Here is a 19,386-nt window from a genome sequence, read left to right as displayed (position 1 = left end):
GCTCCTTGACACTTACATAGCGTATATCTGAAAGTGCACACTGAGGTTATCTTTGTGAAGGAACTGTAATGTAAAGTCTGAAGTTGTCACTAAAGATATATATTTTGATTTTACACAATAGGCTTTGACAGCACAGATTATGATATTGGGTCAAATGCCAGGAAAGAGAGAGATGTTGTTTGGGCTGAAATAGCATTAAAGCAATCATGCTTATTGGTGGAAGGATGGCTTTTATAGTTAAGGAGCTTCTTGGTGACCAAAGCAATACTTTTCAGCCAGCCTCGATTAATGCAGCTGTTCCCTCTTTCCCCTTATGGCCTGGACTTCACATCTTTGGCATAAATGAGAACTTCCCCTCTGATTTGTAACACTTGGTTTCATTCTAATTTAGTTTGAGCCCAGATCATTTATCTTAATTAGTTTAATTTGTTTAATCTGGTTAATTGGGTAAATTCATTTACTTTATTTAATTTGACTGCATGCAGAAGCCAGTAAAAGCAACAAAAATCAATGAAGGAAAAGGCAGGCATTGCAAATACCTGTGCATTTCTGTGGTCGTAAGCAACTTTGCAGAACAATCCGAAGGGAGAAGGTGACCCATAGTTTCATGAACATCTAGACATCAGCTTCACCATCAACCTGTGTGTAAAACAGAAAGTGTAAAAGAAGCGCCTGTTATTACAAAACTTCCACATTTTGAGATAAGTTATATACAACTGAGCGCCGCCGCCCGCCCCCCCCCCCCCCGATGATATTGTGAGTGGTTTTTGTTTCTAATGTCTTCTGTGTTTTCCCATGCAACCCTACCCAGACAATAATATTTGAGGGGCAGGAATTCCAAAGAGGAGGTGCCACAATGCCCCATGGCCTCCTGATCAGATGGCACCTGTAGGAAGTTCTCACCTGCAGAGTGCAGGGATCAGCTGGCTATAGGAGGGGGGAGAGAATCTTTGCACGATGTCAGGGACTGGCAGGGAAGGGGGCTGGAGTCAGACTCGGGAGAGAGAGACCGTGGGTTGTGGGGACCTGTACCAGCCAGGAGGGAAAACTCAGAGGCAGAGGAAGCTTCAGAGCCGGAGGAAGAGGCAGGCCAAGCCAGTTTGAGACTGCTTGGGAAAGACCCAGGGGAGGCGTAGCCTTCGTTGGGCCTGGGAAGGCGGGGTCTTCAGTCCTCACACCTGCCCCCTCAGGGCAAGGCCTGCAGAGAAGGGTTGCTGGGACCACTAGGCCAGAGTGCTTCTGTTTCACTTTGAATAAAGAGTTAACATTTCCTGACTTCAGGAGAACTGCTGACCGATGGCTGACTTGAGCTCTGACACTTACAGTGTAATCCCAAGCACAGTGACTTAGAAGCCCCATAGACATCAGTGGGATTCTTCTGAGAATACAAATACTGACTCAACACACAATGCCACCTTTCAGATTTTCCAGGGAAATAGTCTTAATTACATCATAATGGCTAACTAAGTGTTAGCTTGTGCACCCTAGTTCCATTTATTTCACTGAGGCCACACAAGTGTCAAAGGTCATTAAAGCAACAACCAGGTTATCCCTTCCATCTAAAATATCCCAAACAAACCGTGGCTGCTGCCTCTCTGCTTATGAATGATTGGTTTTATCTGCATTCACAATGTGCCATTTGCTCTCTATCCAAACAGAGATAATAGATATATAGCAGAATAATGATCAGTGAGTGGTGACTATGTGATTATTCCATTCTCTCTGCCAGCCTTCATCCATCTCTGGCTACAAAGAAGCAGCATTTGTGTTGAGCCTTGCATATAAATGTGCAACCTATCACACATGCAATATACGTTTTCCATGTTTCAATCCAGAATAATATTTGAGATGAGGGAGGGGATGAATCCCCCCTGATAATACTTGCAGCTGAGTGCCCGTTTTAGAAAAAAAGTGGGTGAGAAAAGAAGGTCTGGGTGTAGGATGTAGAAAATGAAGGTTTAAAGCTGAGAGGAGTGTGTGAAGCCCCTCTCAGCGCACTCTCTTGCAGAATGCTCTAGAAAAAGCTCCACAGGCAAACCAAGTGTCTGCAAACCCACTTTCAGATGAACCACGTGGGCGTGACTTGGTCAAAATGGCCTCATGCACCAAACAGGGAGACTAGGCTTGTGGGCCAGAGGCTCCCCAGCCCTGGTTTAAACTCAGGCAGCATTATGATGCATACTCAATGGCAATGAGCAGGTTCTTATCTCTAACCATGGTCTACCTCAAAGGATTGTTGCGCTTCAAAAGCACTGCCCTGAACTCTTTGTAGGAAATTCAAATCTCTGGGGCCTGATGAGCTGAACCCAAGGGTACTAAAGTAGTTTGCGGGTATAATCTCAGAGCCTCTGTCAAGAGCTTCCAAGAATTCTTGGAGAACAGGTAGGGTCCATGTGGACGGGAGGCAGACAAATGTTGTCCCCATCTTCAAAAAGGGGGACACTCAGGTAACTACCAGCTGGTCAGCTTAATGTTGATACCAGGAATGGTCCTAAAACAGTTGGTCTGTGAGTACTTAGAAAAGGACCTGGCATGGGTTTCTCAAAAAGTTATGATGGATGAATCATATTTCTTTTTTTGATAGAATTACAAGTTTGGTGGATCAGGGGAATGCTGTGGCAGTGGCGTAGCGTGGGTTGTCAGCACCCGGGGCAAGGCAAGTAATTTGCACCCCCTAACCCGTGGATTTGCGCCCCCTAACCCTAACCCCCAGATGTTGCGCCCGGTGCGGCCGGCCCCCCCTGCACCCCCCACGCTACGCCACTGTGCTGTGGACATTGTGAATATTGATTTTAGTAAGGCTTTTGGCAAAGTCCTCCATGATATTCTCGTGAGGAAGCTGGTAAAATGTGGGTTGAACGAGGTAACTGTTAGGTGGATTTGTAGCTGGTTGGCTGACTGAACTCAAAGAGTGTTCATTAATGGTTCCCCATCATCCTGGAAAAAGTGACCAGTGGGGTGCCACAGGGTTCTGTCCTGGATCTGTTGTTGTTCAACATCTTTATGAATGACTTGCATGAAGGAATTGGAAGGATGCTCATCAAATTTGCAGATGATACCAAACTGGGAGGGGTAGCTAATGCCACAGAAGATAGATTCAGAATCCAAAATGACCTTAACAGATTGGAGAACTGGGCACAAGCTAACAAAATGAATTTCAGTAGGGACAAGTGTAAGGTTCTGCATTTAGACAGGAAGAATCAGATGGGGGACACCTGACTTGCCAGTAGTACATGTGAAAAGGATCTCCAGGTTTTAGCAGACCACAAGCTTAAATGAGTCAACAGTGTGATGCAGCAGCAAAAAATGCTAATGCTATTCCAGGCTGCTTCAATAGAAGTCTGGTGTCTAGATCAAGGGAAGTCATAGTACCACTCTATTCTGCCTTGGTCAGACCACACTTGGAATACTGTGTCCACTTATGGACACCACCATTTTAGAAGGATGTTGACAAGCTGGAAGATGTGCTGAGGAGGGTAACCAAGATGATAAAATGTCTGGAAACCAAGCTTTATGAGGAGCTATTGAAGGAGCTGGTTATGTTTATCCTGGAAAAGAGGAGACTGAGAGTAGATATGATAGCCATCTTCATGTATCTTGAGGGCTGTCACATGGAGGAGGGAGCATGCATGTTTCATCCTCCTCTGGAGGGGAGGACTCGAACCAACGGCTTCAAGTTGCTAGAAAGGAGATTCCAACTAAACTTTCTGACAGTAAGAGCTGTTCAGCAGCGGAACAGACTCTCTCAGGATGTGGTAGAATTTCCTTCTTTACAGGTTTTTAAGCAGATGTTGGATGCTCAAATTGCTATCTCTAAGTCTTATCTACCTCACAGGATTGCTGTAGTTCAAAAGCACTGCCTTAAACCCCTTGAAGCTCTGATATAAATATCCAAAAACCTCAGTACAATCAAGAATTAATCACCCATTTTTGTCATATCAAAATCTTGTAGAATTGATTTTACAGTAGCATCAAACCATAAAATTATTTCATAACAAAATTGTCATAGTTTGTATATCTCTCACACACACTGGGGAATGTTCCCTCACACACTTTCACACAGGAAAAACAAGTAACTTGCTTCAAAATAGTGCAAAATCACAATGCGGATTCTTGTTTCATGAAACCTTTGCTTTTCACAAAAATGGACACACACACACTCTGTAGTGATTGGGAAGAAGGTGAAACAGGAGATAAAATGTTCACCATGCAGAATCCACATTCCTTTCCCATCTGCAAATTGCCTCCTTTGAAATGGTTTAGAAATGTACCCAAAGCCAGTTATCAGTAACTGAGACAACAACACAATGAACAGCCAATATATCTCCACACCCAGCCCTACTGCTGCGCAAGAAAGTGCTTGCCAGGAGAAATAGATAGATTGTGCTGTACATCTGTAGTGCAAAAGGCAATGTTTGTTTTTTGATGGGTGGCTCACCTTTCTGCAGGAACTTTGATTCTGCCCAAAGAAGATTTTTTTATCCTGAAAATCAACCATTAAAAAAATCACGTCACTGTTCCAAAGTTTTTCATTTTGTTAATATAACCTAACTCTGACTTCTGTAGAGTGAACAGGCAATAACATGCAAGCGGAAACAACAGCCAGTTCTGTAAACTGGAAAAACTGGAGAAGAGCGAGAGCTCAATAGCAGAGCAAATATTTTGTGTGCAGAAGGTCCTGGGTTCCATCACTGCCATCTTCAGGGGAAATAATCCTTCTTGAAACTCTGGGGAGTAGCCCTTTTGGGCCACCAACCTTGTGGGTCTGTTGGCACACTTGAAATTTTCCAAAGGTTTTGTGGGTGCTAGCACAAAATCATACCCTCCAAGTGTCCTGATTTTCCAGGGACAGCCCTGGAATTACAGAAGCCATCCCGGTTTCTGATTTGATCCCAGAATGTCCCAGTTTTCCTTTTTCCTCCCCTCCACATCTCAGAGAATACAGTGGTACCTTGGGTTAAGAACTTAATTCGTTCCGGAGGTCTGTACTTAACCTGAAACTGTTCTTAACCTGAAGCACCACTTTAGCTAATGGGGCCTCCTGCTGCCGCTGTGCCGCGGGAGCCCGATTTCTGTTCTCATCCTGAAGCAAAGTTCTTAACCCGAAGTAATATTTCTGTGTTAGCGGAGTCTGTAACCTGAAGCGTCTGTAACCTGAAGCGTCTGTAACCCAAGGTAACACTGTAATTAAAAGTGATGTGTGTGTGTGTGTGTGTGTGTGTGTGTTGGTGAAAAAGTCCTGTTTATACTGACAATAAAATACCTGTACTAAATGAAGAAAATAGTGAAGCTGACATATGAAACCCTTCCTATAATTTTGAAGGAAAATGTCACCAATCCACTTTAAATTATTTAATTACAATGCTTCAGCAGTCAGCCATTTCTTAGGAAGCACAGTGTGTTGATTCCTTTATTGTAAATGGAGCCTTACACTGCAAGGCTTTGCATGTCTACTCAGAAGTAAGTCCCACTGTAATCAATGGAGCATACTCCCAGGTAACTAACTAGGTAAAGACTGAGCAGGCTTACACTGCAATCCTAAGCATTTCTACTCAGAAGTAAGTCCCACTGAGTTTTAGATGACATCTGAAGGCAGCTCTGTATTGGGAAGTTTTTAATGTTTGATGTTTTATTATGTTTCAATATATGCTTTAAGCCACTCAGAGTGGCTGGGGAAATCCAGCCAGATGGGTAGGATATACCGTAATTATCATCATCATCATCATCACTAAAACTAGATCTTCTGTTGCTTTTGCTAACTTACACCAAAAGCCTACAAATGTATCTTCATGAAATAATCCTACCTGATTATTGCTGCAACATTATGTTATGCTACGTTCTTCTCTTGCTGAGTAGAAAGCTATACTGCATGAATATCCCATGATGGGAAAACTAACCAATTACATTAGATTAAAAGAAGGAAGGCAGAATCATAATAGACCGTTCTGAAATTGGAAACCATTTATTGGCTTCTGGCAAAGTAAGGCAGGCCATTCAAAAGATGTACATCATTTGCTTAATATGCCGTAAAACAGATTTTGTTTATTTGATTAATTGAATTAAGATATGGTGATTTTGTTTCTTTGGCAGTGATTCTTTATTCGATAGGGTTGAATTTTACGTTAGCTCAGTGATCAAACTATGGGGGGGTGGGAGTAAGGCTTTCCACCAGTTTTTAAAAACATGTTTTCTGTTTCCTCCTTCACCAATGACTTCCACAGTTACACATGCTATGCACCCAATCACATGATACATAGCAAAATGGGTGGCTTTAAAATGTGATTTACACTGGAATGAATTATGGCATCACTACATGTCTGTGAATGGAATCAGATGCCATGTCCTTAAAAACTGAGACAAGGTGTGGTGACATGACTGGGTATGTGGGTACAATGCTTTTTCCTTCTGGAGGCAGAACATCAAGAAGGGAGGACTCCAAAAGGAGGCTGTTTTTCATTGTGCAGGGTGGAATTTTAGTTCAGGCCCAGTTCAAACCAATTCTTTCCTACCTGCTTTTCTCACCTTCATCTCTAGGTCCTGGGCAAGAAGCAGGCAGTATCTGAATTTTCAAATTCCATAGCACTTAAGAGCAGGTCCTCTGCTTTCAAACAAACAAAGGGATAGGTGAAGAAACTTAATGCAAAATTTGCTGCCAACAGAAACATACATGCAATGCTTGCTGGGGGAAGCAAGGTGCTTTAAACATGTGGTTTCTGCACCCCTCTTGTCTGTTTGTTGGATTTATGGTTTGTCTGGACAACGCTCGCTTTGGATCTAAACTGCCAGCTGTGATGGAGGCTTGTTAAATAACTTCCAAATATAAGAAGTATTGTTGACGGTTGGGGGGTGTCCTTTATTCTTGTTTCCCATATTTTAAAGTTGGGAAAGTATTATTGGAGGCAGGTAGTTGAAGAAAACACTTATATCTACCGTAATTTTATTTCCTGATCATCCTGAAATCTCTACTCCAGGCTGCTTTTTAGTACAACATAAAGTGAGCAAACGAGCAACACATGGACATGAATCTCCCAACTCAATTTATTTTAACTACCTACAACGTTGTGCTAGCCAAGCAAGGAAATAAATAGAGGACATTTAAATCTGTGTCTGTTGGGTTTATTTACGTGTTGATGCCCTTATTTTGCATGAATGAGTCCTGAGTTCTAAATGTTCTCTGCTTTGGGAGAATGAGCATTCAGACTTCGTTAACTGGCAGGCAGAGAATTCAGCAAAAACCCAGGAAAATCAGTCATGCCAGTAGGGACAGACCTTGGAGCAGAACTCCATGGGCCTTGCTCTGCAGGAAGGACCCCAAACACAGCAATCTGTTTTTCCAGGCAGGAAATAACAACATATTCGTGTGCATGCCAAAAACTGGATTCTGCACATGGTGGCAGATGGATAGGACTGGGTGGCTCTGGAGTGGGAATCGTAATGTGCAAAAATCACAAATCCAATGGTCCTGAGAATCCGCTCTGATCATATGTGGAAAGGGAAGTGTGGTCTTCATTCAAATGAGCCCAGTAAATTTGTTAAAGGGAATAAAATGCTGAACAGTTTTCTGGTGAATGTGATGGGCTATATGGGAATAAACAAATTGTCCATCTATCATGGATACTTTAGCAAAGTTTCCTGCATTGCAGACTAGGTGACCCTTGGGGTGCCTTCCAGCTCTGCAATTCTATAATTCTATGAAGCTAGCTCCAGATAAGATGGAGGTGCTGATTGTCTTCTTAAGAGGTGATTATTTGATTGCTCCATGGATGGCTCCCTTTCAAGGACAAGGACAAGATCTAACACACAGAGGTGGTGTGAAATAAACAAGAGGATTTCTTTTTCTAAAGGAAGTCCATGTTGACCTCACCCAGATCAGCCATAGCATCAGAGAAGATTTAAATAATCCTACACAGTTCCACTAGGGACGCGGGTGGTGCTGTGGGTAAAACCTCAGTGCCTTGGACTTGCCGATCGTATGGTCGGCGGTTCGAATCCCCGCAGCGGGGTGAGTCCCATCGTTCGGTCCCAGCTCCTGCCCACCTAGCAGTTCGTAAGCACCCCTAAGTGCAAGTAGATAAATAGGTACCACTTTATAGCGGGAAGGTAAACAGCGTTTCCGTGCGCTGCACTGGTGCTGGCTCGCCAGAGCAGCTTCATCACGCTGGCCACGTGACCCGGAAGTGTCTTCGGACAGCGCTGGCTCTCGGCCTCTTAAGCGAGATGAGCACGCAACCCCAGAGTCGGTCACAACTGGCCCGTACGGGCAGGGGTACCTTTACCTTTACCTTTACCTTTACCTTTACCTTTACCTTTACCTTTACCTTTACCTTTACACAGTTCCACTGCAATATTCAGGCTTACTCCCTGTTCTGTAGTTCTTGAGATATGCGGTGAATATGAATGTATGCTTTCACCACTTTACATGTCTTATGGCCACTGCAGGGTCAGCTGTTGCTAAGAGCCTGTTGTATTTCTTTAAGTATATTCAAGCTCGAGGTGGAGATCAATGCTTTTAAATTAGGAAGTTAAACCATACTTGAACTAGACAAGTGTTGGGCAGTGAGAGAGAGATCACAGTAGTTTGGTTTTCTTTAAAAGAAAGGGGAAGGGAGTCTGAAAAGACGGCCCAGGCCATTAGTTCATGCTTGTCATCAGCACCGAAGCACAGCTAACATTCTGCATCATGGCTTTCCTGAAGTTAAATGTAAGAAACAAGGCAGCTTAATCTTCCACACCTAGCAGATGCATTGACTTTCGCCGATGACTTGTTCACACCGGCCTTCCATTGCCCACTGCTTGCCTCGGCCATCTTTCTAACAAGTTTTACAATACTGTGAAGGGGGCCATACATAGACACAAAATTCAATCTTGCCCCTGCTCAGCCCAGAGCAATTACATAGGGAGCCTTAAAACACAAGCACACTAATAATAATAATAATAATAATAATAATAATAATAATATTTCATGCAAATAGATTGATGGATCTGTTGAGCCCAATAGCTCTAATGGTTTTATCTTAACCTTTCCTCCTATCCATTTGACACCATATAGACCATATTTACTATAATTTTAATGAACTGTCAAGACTTCTTCAGCATCTTGATGATCCATGTGAGCTGAGTGACCTTGGCATCTTTACAAGAAACATTCCCCCGCTCCCCACAAACAACTAGACCACAAAATGTGTCGGTTCACCCTCAGCCCCCTAATTATGGCAGGATATGAAGCAAACATTGTATCTGTGCCCATTAGCTGTGTTAGAAAGAGAGCAAAATGTGGAGAGACGTGCAACCCTAGGGCAATGTTATTTGTGGCTGGAAGGAGAAAGCCAATCAATTTCAACAAATCAGAGTTTTCAAAGGGAAGCAGAGCAAACTATCCATAAAAAGAGCAAATGTTAGAAGTTCTGATTGTTTGCTGCATCATGTATAATAACAATTCTGGTGGGAAAGAAGGAATTATAATGAAGTCACAGACCTCCTGTAGCTGCAAAGCCTTGGCTACAATATATAGGAAATGTTTATGAAGCCAACTCTGTAATGCCGTCCCTTGATCCCTCCAACATCTGTTCTTACCATTAAAAGACCTGGGCGCAGCCATGGATCAGATGCAGGGTCTGAACACATCCTTTTAAACCTGGTGATGGCTCATAATTCTTCACCAGGAACCAGCCCTGGCACAATTTAAGAATACGTGTGGCCCTTGGAGGACACTGCTGCTGAACTTTCACATTGTTACCATACCAATAGTGTGCGAAAACTGCTTGTTCCTGCTGGCCAATGTCACACGTCTAACATTCTTGGGCCCCCCAGCGTTATTCAATGACTGAGTGTGCTTTGATTTATAAGGAACAGTGAGAAACAGCTGTGAACATAGAAACATAAGAAGTTGACTTATGCAGAGCACTGAAGAGCTGGGTTCTACATTTTTATCTGTCTAAGGCATACATCAGAACATTGTTCAGACTGAGTGGGATCCCAAGCTCAGAAAACAATTTTATATTCCACAAGAGTCAAACAGTGACAACTAACGGTCATTTGGAAGGGAGCAAGGAGGAATATTACAGAATAATAACTTTTCATTTTTGTACTTGTTAATATATTTAAGTTTCCACATTTGTGTATTATAGTAAAAATATGGTTTGTTGGCCACTTCTCCTCTCTTCTGTTTTGCAGTTTGAATAAAACCCCAAGGGAAACCTGTATCAGCCCAAGCCACAATTCTTGTGTAATACAAATTAAGCAAACCATTTTTCCTTGAAAGACCGACCTCCATGCATGAGGTGGAAGCATCTGCTGGGGAAAATCCACATCCATAGAGCTCTATATGCACAGGTTTCCCCTCTGCAGATGTTCATCCCTAATGTGGGGAAAGGAACCTGTGCTACCTTGGAGAAAGTGCCACATGGATGGTCCTGTTGCCCCTTAACTATGTGAAGGTGTGCTTGAATGCAACTTAATTCTGCAGGCATGTTCAGGCACTCCTCTGAGCACACAAACACTCAAAGTGTGCACAAGGACAAGGGGCACACAAAGGACTGCCCCAACATTGTTGCACCTATGGTGCCCCCCTCCAGGGCCTGACCTTCTCTGTGTTACACAGGGAATGTCTGTGGGGGGGTTTCTACTCATGTTCTCTTGAACTCAAGTAGTCTCCTTGCTTTATCAGGGCCTCCAGAGGAGGGTACTACACAACACACACAGCACAGGGAAGGTTAGGCACTGAGGGGGGAGCACAATGGGTGCAAGGATGTTGCGAGTGAGGCTGGTGTGTCTGCCCCAAGTCTCAACTAGACTTAGAGGGTTTGTGTGTTCATGAGGATGCCTTATGTCTGCACCAGAACTGGGCTGATTTTTTTACTCAAATATGCAACTGAACTAGGAGAACCGATTTGCTGATGAATTCACTGAAAGTTAAAATATTGGATCCTTGTGCATAATTTTAGAAGCCAAATATGCAAACATCAACAAAAGCTTTTTTTTTTTTTTTTGGTAGCTACACAGTTTAATCGCAGATTTGTTAACAAAGGCTTTTGTTAACTTGAATTGGAGAGGAAAAATTCACTTGCTTGGGCTTAGACAGAGAGACAGCCTTACTTTGGTTTTGAAACCATTTTTACTTGGTGTGCTACTGTTACACGGAATTAAACTAAATTACCTGAAAATGAGTGATAGCTATAGTTCATTAAATTTTGAAAGCTGAAATCCCATACACACTTACCTGAACTCAATTGGGCTTCCTTCTGAGTAGATTTGCATAGTTATATTACACTCAAAATAGTGTGTATATTAAGGTTTGATTACGTGCAAATTTATTTACAATTGGCTTAATTAAAAAGCAAAGAATGGAGATGTAGACCACCACTGAGAATATTTTCAATCGCCTCATGAAACACCTAGAGCCTTCTCTCTGCTATCTTGGCTTCTGTTAAAATCCTTAAGGTGTTTTGCCCAAGGTGGAAACACCAATTATGACACATTGAATTTTACTTTAGTCAGAATTCCAGGGGCAACTCTGTTACTTTTTCAAAACAGCATATCATGTTCATACAGAAAATCATGGACTGTAGTGCAAATGGCAGGTGTCCTTCAAGACAGAAGCCAGTCAGCCTGAAATCAGCCGGGGGGGGTGTTGTCCATCATGCTGACCTTTTCTTCTTTGCCCTGTGAACTGGAATCGGTCCTGAAGAAACTGTGAAACAGTAACAGAGACTTAAGAAGGCAGGAACTTTTCAAGTAATTGGCTGCCTTCAGAGAATAGGAACATCGCCTTTTTCACTTTGAAGTGCCTCTCCTGCCAGTTCCTATGGGTATGGAAGAAAAGGTCGCACTCTGCAGAGGAAATGGTTATTTAGTTTTACTTTCCCAATCATACGTTGGTTTTCCTGACAAACAGCTGATCTGAATAGTCTGTGAATATTTCAAGCATTCTCAATTTGAGTTTATAATTAAATAGAGAACGTATAGAGCTCCAAGAGTTTTCAGTTGGGCACTTGTGAATCTGTGGTTGGTAATCTAAATAAATCCTCCACATTCAGGGCCAGCAAGCCTCTGAATACCAGCTGCTGGGGAGCAAACAGTTGCCTTTGTGCCCTGCTTGGGGGTTTGTGTGGCAAGGTCTCGACCACCACCCCCCCGGTTGAATAAAGACACATGACTCAAATATTTAAGGTTAATGGGCTAAAAAAAGGCCACAACTTTATTGGTTACAGATGATGAGCCGTATTAGGCATTGGATCTAACTGGCTATATCTGACTCCAGTTCGTCTGCAGGGAGTCTGGGAAGCGTTAGCCACCAGTAGGGGGAGTCCTGCTGATGCACATCAACTAGGAGCTCCCCCAGGGGTCACCAATAGGTGTCGTGCCTTAGGTAGGCCCTAACCTCCCCAGGCTTTGGACAGGGCCACACCCCCCGGAATCCTTTAACGGAATACCCTTCAATATGCGGGGCAGGTGATGGTGCTACCTCCCCTCTTCTCTTCTCCAGAAATATTCCAATGCCTAACCTCCAAACCTTAAAAAGTTGTGACAATTTACTATGAGGTAGGCGAAAACCAAGTGGCTGGTGCCAATTTGCCAAGTGGAAAAATTCCTACCAGGCCCCTCAACAGTGACCAACCGGAGTCCAAAGCAGGGTCAAAAGAGATGAAAACCTTAAAGGGCTGGAGGATGGGAAAACCGGAGCAGCTGGAAGCCCGAAAGAGAGAGATCTCCCAGCTGCGTCCTGTCTTTATGGGGCAGGCCACACCCCCAGACCAACCAGATTGGTCGGCCTGGCCAGTGATGCAGCCAGGAATCCCCCAGTCGTGCAGGGCTGCCCCCCCCCCCGCACGTGGAGGAGTCGTGAGAGCCCACACCACCACCTCCTCCTTAAGGCGGAAGTGGACTTCCTAGAAGGGTCTGACTGGCTAATTTTGGAAATGGAATGCTGAACTAGATAGACACTTTCTTTTGAGCAATGATAATACAAATGGTGAACTTTTTTTTTTTAACTTTCCAAGTAAAAAATTAAAGAAAATTATATGCATGGCTTTAAAAAGCAGAATTTGCATCACTATGATGCACTTAGGAACCTGCATCTGCCATGTTTTATCTGCTCTATCTTCCCTCAGTTCTCCCTAGGTTGATTATTCTCTCTTTAGTGCTCAAGAAGCACTATCTCCAATCTCTTTTCCTCTAATCTACCCACTGATGGACCAATGATCATGAGAGCTGTAACCCTGGGTTGCCTGAACATGAGTCAAGTGCCTTCGAGTTTTAAAGACCAATTACTTCAGCATGCATGAAGTGGGAGCATCCCTGGGAACCAAGGGAAGTGGGATTTATTTTTTAAATAGTTGTTGTGTCGACTCCGGGAGAACATTGACCTGACTGGTTATTATTTCCACTTGTATTTTGAAAACATGATGGTGATTGTAAATTCAGTGAGTAGATGTCTGTGGTTGATTTAAGAAGAAATTTCCCTTCAGCCTACTGCCAAGCTTAAAGAAAAATGCACCACGCAGAATTTGACCTGGACCATCTTGAGGTGGGGAGACAGGGCTGCTGTGACAAACTGAGAAGCTGCCTTTATCAGATGCTGTTGTCTCTGTCACAGAAAACATTCTAATGATTTATAGCCAAGGGCAGCTTTTGTTGCCAGCCAACTTCTGTGACATTAACAATTAAAACATACAAGCAAGCAAGCACGATTCACAATCAATTATGCTTTATTAATGATTTTTTAACGCATGCCACAGTCCAGCAATCATCAGGCTGTTGCTCAACAGAGCTGTTGCCAAAAAAACCCCAAGTTAATCGAGCAGGGTAATTTGCAGCAGCTTCTGCTCACTTGCAAAACACTTGCTCCGTTAATTGTGATTTCATGCACCACTGACTCCCGTGGCCTAGAGGTAACATTCATGCGATGGAACAGTTGCGGCTCTGCAGTGTGCATGTGTATGGGTTAGCTTTAAGAGAATCTGCTGAAGTTAATTGTCTAAAGCCCTGTAGACAAGATTTGCAATCAGCTGACAAAACGCCTACACTCTGCCCTGCTTAAAGTCGCAGTTGCGTCCCTGGGAGTAAGTCCCATTGAGATATGGAGGTGCACATATGAGCCCCGTTCCAGTAACGGTCTGACACAGTGCTTGCACGATCACCTTGTGGGGGGGGGGACAAGGGGAAGCCATGCTGTGTTGGGCCATTCTTAGAGGCTGTACCCATAGCAGTCTGGCTCAAAGCCTGTATATTTTGTTTGAAGGGGAGGGAATTAGGGCATGAATGGAATCTACTCAAGGGTCATCTAGTCTACATCCCTGCCACAACACAAAAGTCATACTTCTGTCCCACCAGCAGTACATCTCATGCAGCTACTGTGTACCTGACCATCCCTGTTCATTTTCACCACACTGTTCCTGTCGGCTCCTTAGGATTGTATTGGGGAAAATTCATGATGATGCTCATGTGTCTCTGGGAGGATGTGTTTTTTCTGCAATGTCTAAATAGCCCATCTGCCTCTGCAGCCTTGCAACCAAGGATGGTCAGAGAAGCAATCATTTTGCTGCAAGAGAGTGGGGAGAAAGGCACTCTGCCTTTCCCAGGGGCAAAATGTAATTTGGCCTCCCTACGGAATCCTGGGAGATGAAACTGCCTTGGCAGAGCTGTAAGGAAACCTGGCAGATTCCAATATTGCTCTTTTAAAGGAGCTATGAATATGCAATGTTTCTTGGCCATGGAGTGAGCAAATTTCACAGGGAGCAGGGCTGCAGGGGGTAACACTGCAGATGTTCCTGAAACAGGGGACACAGAATGAACAAAATTAAGACACTAAAAAGTTAAATTAAACTGCTTAATACTTTTCATATAAAAGTGTTGGGGGTTGCTTTGGTCTTAAAAATGCAGGAAAACGGAAGAAATGAACAGAAATCTAAGTAGCTAGCAGAATGAGCCATTCAGTTGTTACAGTGGGACGTGCCTCCCGTTTGGGATCCCATTTGCTCTGTTCCCTTCCCCTGCTCCCCTTGTTTTTCTGCACCTGCCCCAGCCGTCAGTCAGCATTCCATGGCTACTGGGCATGCTCAGTACTTTGGGGGCTATGTGTAGCCTTCGGTGCCCAGACATTAGAAACAGAGGGGATCGTGTAATGATAGAAATTTGGAAGCGATGTGCAAACCAGTGCTCTGTCTACTTTATTTAAAGGTAAAGGGAACCCTGACCGTTAGGTCCAGTCGTCACCGACTCTGGGGTTGCGGCACTCATCTTGCTTTATTGGCCGAGGGAGCCGGCGTACAGCTTCTGGGTCATGTGGCCAGCATGACTAAGCCGCTTCTGGCAAACCAGAGCAGCACACGGAAACGCCGTTTACCTTCCCACCGGAGCGGTACCTATTTATTTACTTGCACTTTGACGTGCTTTCAAACTGCTAGGTTGGCAGGAGCAGGGACTGAGCAATGGGAGTTCACCCCGTCACAGAAATTCGAACCACCGACCTTCTGATCAGCAAGCCCTAGGCTCTGTTGTTTAGACCACAGCGCCACCCACGTCCCATCCCTACTTTATTTAGGCTTTTATAAAAATACAAAATGCATTCATGAGCTCCATATGATCTACTTTAAGTGGGTATAGTTTGTTATTATGTAAGAAAAATAACCAAATCCCCCACTAGAAGTATAGGAAAGCTTATAAAAATGTTTTTGTTTTTGGTTTTTAAAGCCCATTAGAATTGGAGCCTTTCACAGGTCAGAAGTCCTGGAAGACACAGAAGTTCCAGGCAGCAGAATACACCCATTGAAATCAATGGGCAAAAAGAAATGAATACAATTCAAATAAATGGAAAATGAAACAGATTAAACTTTTAAAGTGAAAGGAAACAGATAAGTGAAATGAACTCTTTTGCATACATTTAAAATCTGATCTCCAGAAAATGTACCACAATAGGGCACTGAAAGGATCTTTTGAGAAACTCTCTATGCTTTTTTCCTGGCCTTCCTGAAGATGCTAGTTTTTGTTTTATTTTTCATGGGGGAGCAATCAACTGTATGAAAAACTGCAGTCAAGCAATATTGCCATCTGACGGATGACTTGTTTTGAAAGTCTGTGAACCCATTTTTTAAAATAAAAAACCCTGATGATAAATAACATGATTTGCTCTGTTTGGATACACTAACATTTAATGTGCAGGAACCTGGTGTTGGCATTCATCTGTCTTGGAAGACAATGCCAGGCCACGGGTGGGCCTTTGGGGGAAATGCCACCAGAAACTGGGTCTGCGAATCAGCACCTTCACCAAACTTGACGCTGGAATTGCATTTTTACTTTCATGCGCTCTCACATAAGAGCTATGGGTATGAACAAGTCAGCTAAGGGGCAGCATGTCGAAATACAGAAGGAATATCCTATTTTTGAATACTCGACCACTAGTCTTTAAAAAAATAAAAATAAAAAATCTGCAGAGAGTAAAGTTGCTCATCAGGCTATGCTAAGCCAACTCCCCTCCCTTTGCCAATTCATTCACTGCATCAAAAACACGACAAACCTCCCACTTTCCACCATTCGTCCTCCACCTTATTCTGTATAATGGGGAGGCCTTTTCTCTGAGTCTTCTCACAATTGATCTGGGAATCTTGAATCGAGCTTGTCAGCTCCTTCTGCTGCACTGGTGTGATTTGACTTGAGCCTTTTATACTTCAGAGTCTGTCAAATCACTAATAATTAGATCCTGGGAGAGCAAGTCACACTGCAAATGGACAGAAATGGCTTCAGAACCACAGCTAAGTCAATTTCTAGCTCTGATCAGGTGATCCCAGAAGCAATGCAAGGAAAGCAGCTGTTCAAATGTTGCAGACATCCATGCCTAGTTTCAAATGCTAGCATTCTGCAGTGGTGGTTGTGAGGATATGGGAAGAATAATTTTAATGACAAAAACTAGTTTTACTTTGTATGGCAAAATGAATATATTCAGATTTACGATTTGCATGATTAATTCCAACTAGAATTTTATTACCTTTGTACAAAATTTAGATTTAACTCCTCATTCCCTGTATATGTACATTCCTGTCTCTGAGGCACATTTTCTACAAAATAACTTTCACTGAACTCAGTGGATTTTCGTCTAAACAAACTAAACTTAAAGGAAACCTTCCCACTTTCACACTTCCTGTTCCTTTTAGCGAATTGTGCCCCTTTATTGAAATACCAGAATTGAAGTTCTCCAGAAGCAGCTTAGTCATGCTGGCCACATGACCTGGAAGCCATACGCCAGCTCCCTTGGCCAATAAAGCGAGATGAACGCCGCAACCCCAGTGTCGGTCACGACTGGACCTAATGGTCAGGGGTCCCTTTACCTTTACTATTTAAATACTAGATTGTGATCCATCAAAATTTAAGTCCTTTTCATTCCCACTGATTTCAGCAGCAGAATTAAACAAGACTATATATGACTTTTTTTAGAAAACATCAACAGAGCAGAACAGCATCAGGCTGCAAACAGAGAGTTCTTAATCTGCAGTCATTGCACAACTCTTGGTTTGCACCAGATTTATCTAGAATGTAAGCCAAGTTATCTGCCCCCAAAATTGGGAAATAGCTTGCCTCATTTCTGAACTTGGGCTGTCCTTTGTCTCCACTGTAACCCCATTAGACATGTTAGTACAGTTAAGTAGTGTATAAGTTTTGTTAAATAAAATAAAATAATAAGCCCCCAAATCCCTCCCACCCAACTAGTCACTGGGTGAAGGAACGAGGCAGGACTTTATGGTATATGTCAGTATACCACAAAGATGCAATATCCTGGTAGCCCTTGGGAAATGTAGTTTCCCCAAGGGCAGCGGAAACCTTACATTTATTGAACTGCTCTACTCTGCTTCCTGGAACAAGAAGGAACCATGCAGTCTTAATTTTTTTTGCTGTAACTTCTGAAACCTCTGTGAGAAAAATCTTCACTTATTTGCAAAGCTAACTGTCTGTGATTTATTCTAGCCCAAGTATTTTTGTAAGGAACATTTGCTGAAAGGTGGTTGAGGGTAGATGCAAATCTAACCAGGTTTTAATTTGCTTGGAGCAATCTCCATGTTGCTAAATCTGCTATGAGAGACTAAGAATCTTTCTTCTAAACCTCACTCTCCAATACAGTTGGGTGAGAAGGGAAGTGGGTGCTCCGCAGGTGAAGGGGGCTTAAATGTGAATTCTTCTCCAGTTGGAATTTAATTATGAAATATCCAGGGCTCTCAATACTCCTCCCTTTGTTGAGATGAGTCCTTGAAATTCATATCCAAACACCAGGGATATGTGTTTTGTTGGTATCTCTTATCCTTTGGAGACATCCTCTTTGCTAACCTTGGAGCTTGTGCACATGAAATAACAAAAGCAGATTGGCAGTGGTGAACAGTGAAGACACTTTTTTGCAGCACAGATATCACTTTTCGTCCATGAAGGCAAAACTCTGGACTTCTTAGATGAGCTACAGTTGAGGCTGTTTGTCAATAGAAAAAGCGTCTTGACCATTTTACAGGAGTTCCTACCAATTTAAAGCCTGCAGATCCCCTCCTTTGCCTCACAATCACATGGGTGGGAAGGAGAAGAAAGAGAAGAAAACTACAGCAACAAACAACCTTGTTTCTCCTTCTTTTGGTGTTAAATTTTAATTTTCTCTCCTTTAAATTTCTTAGCACTCTCTTTTAAATAATGCTAAGTGTTTCTAAATTATACATAGGCCTGCAAGTGCCATCATTATAAATTCTGCTTTAAGGAAAAAGGTAAGTACAGTCATGCATTATTAAAGTGCCCTATATAAATATTACCATACTTGATTTACTTTGAGGGCTAACACACCAATCTTGCAATTTAATGAAACAGGATCAAGGACAAAAAACAACAACCGGTGCTCCCCCCAATATGCATACCTCACCCAGAATATATGGTGTGTGTAAGTGCTTAAGCTTGCTTCTGGCATGATCAGGGGTGCTATGCATCTAGCGGGGAGCTGGTATCAGCCCCACCAGAGTGGACAGAATGAGAAGCTGGATCCGGGGGAACCCAAGAGAACAAAAATGTAAGAATAGTCCTCCTGCTTGTGACCCAGGCTCAATCTCAACACAGAAATGTAAGAGTCCTACTGGAGCAGACAAAAGCCCTGTCTAGTCCAGCATTCTGTTTCCATAGAGACCAACCAAATGCCAATGATGATGATGCTTTTTCCAGAAAAGTGGAACTCAAAATGACTTTCCACCAGGGCATGAGCACAATAGCCCTCTCCCACCAAATCCCTCCTATTCAGAGGTGTCCTGTCTCAGATATTAGAGGCACTAAATAGCCATCATGACTAATAACCACTTTTACCCTCCATGAATTTGTCCAGTCCCATTTTAAAGCCATCTAAGTCGCTGGCCACCACTAAATCTCCCAGGAGCA

At 43.1% G+C, this 19,386-nt stretch overlaps 1 protein-coding gene across 2 annotated transcripts in view; it reads left to right on the top strand.

The window, feature by feature from the left end:
• Positions 1-19,386, top strand: part of GRM3 (glutamate metabotropic receptor 3) — a 144,035-nt gene that overhangs the window by 91,609 nt on the left and 33,040 nt on the right. The window lies entirely within an intron of this gene.

The sequence above is a fragment of the Podarcis filfolensis genome, assembly GCF_964270895.1.
Source record: "Podarcis filfolensis genome assembly, chromosome: 10".
Lineage (NCBI taxonomy): Eukaryota > Metazoa > Chordata > Lepidosauria > Squamata > Lacertidae > Podarcis > Podarcis filfolensis.
Note: the sequence above shows the minus strand (reverse complement) of the source record. Positions and strands in the feature narration are given on the sequence as shown.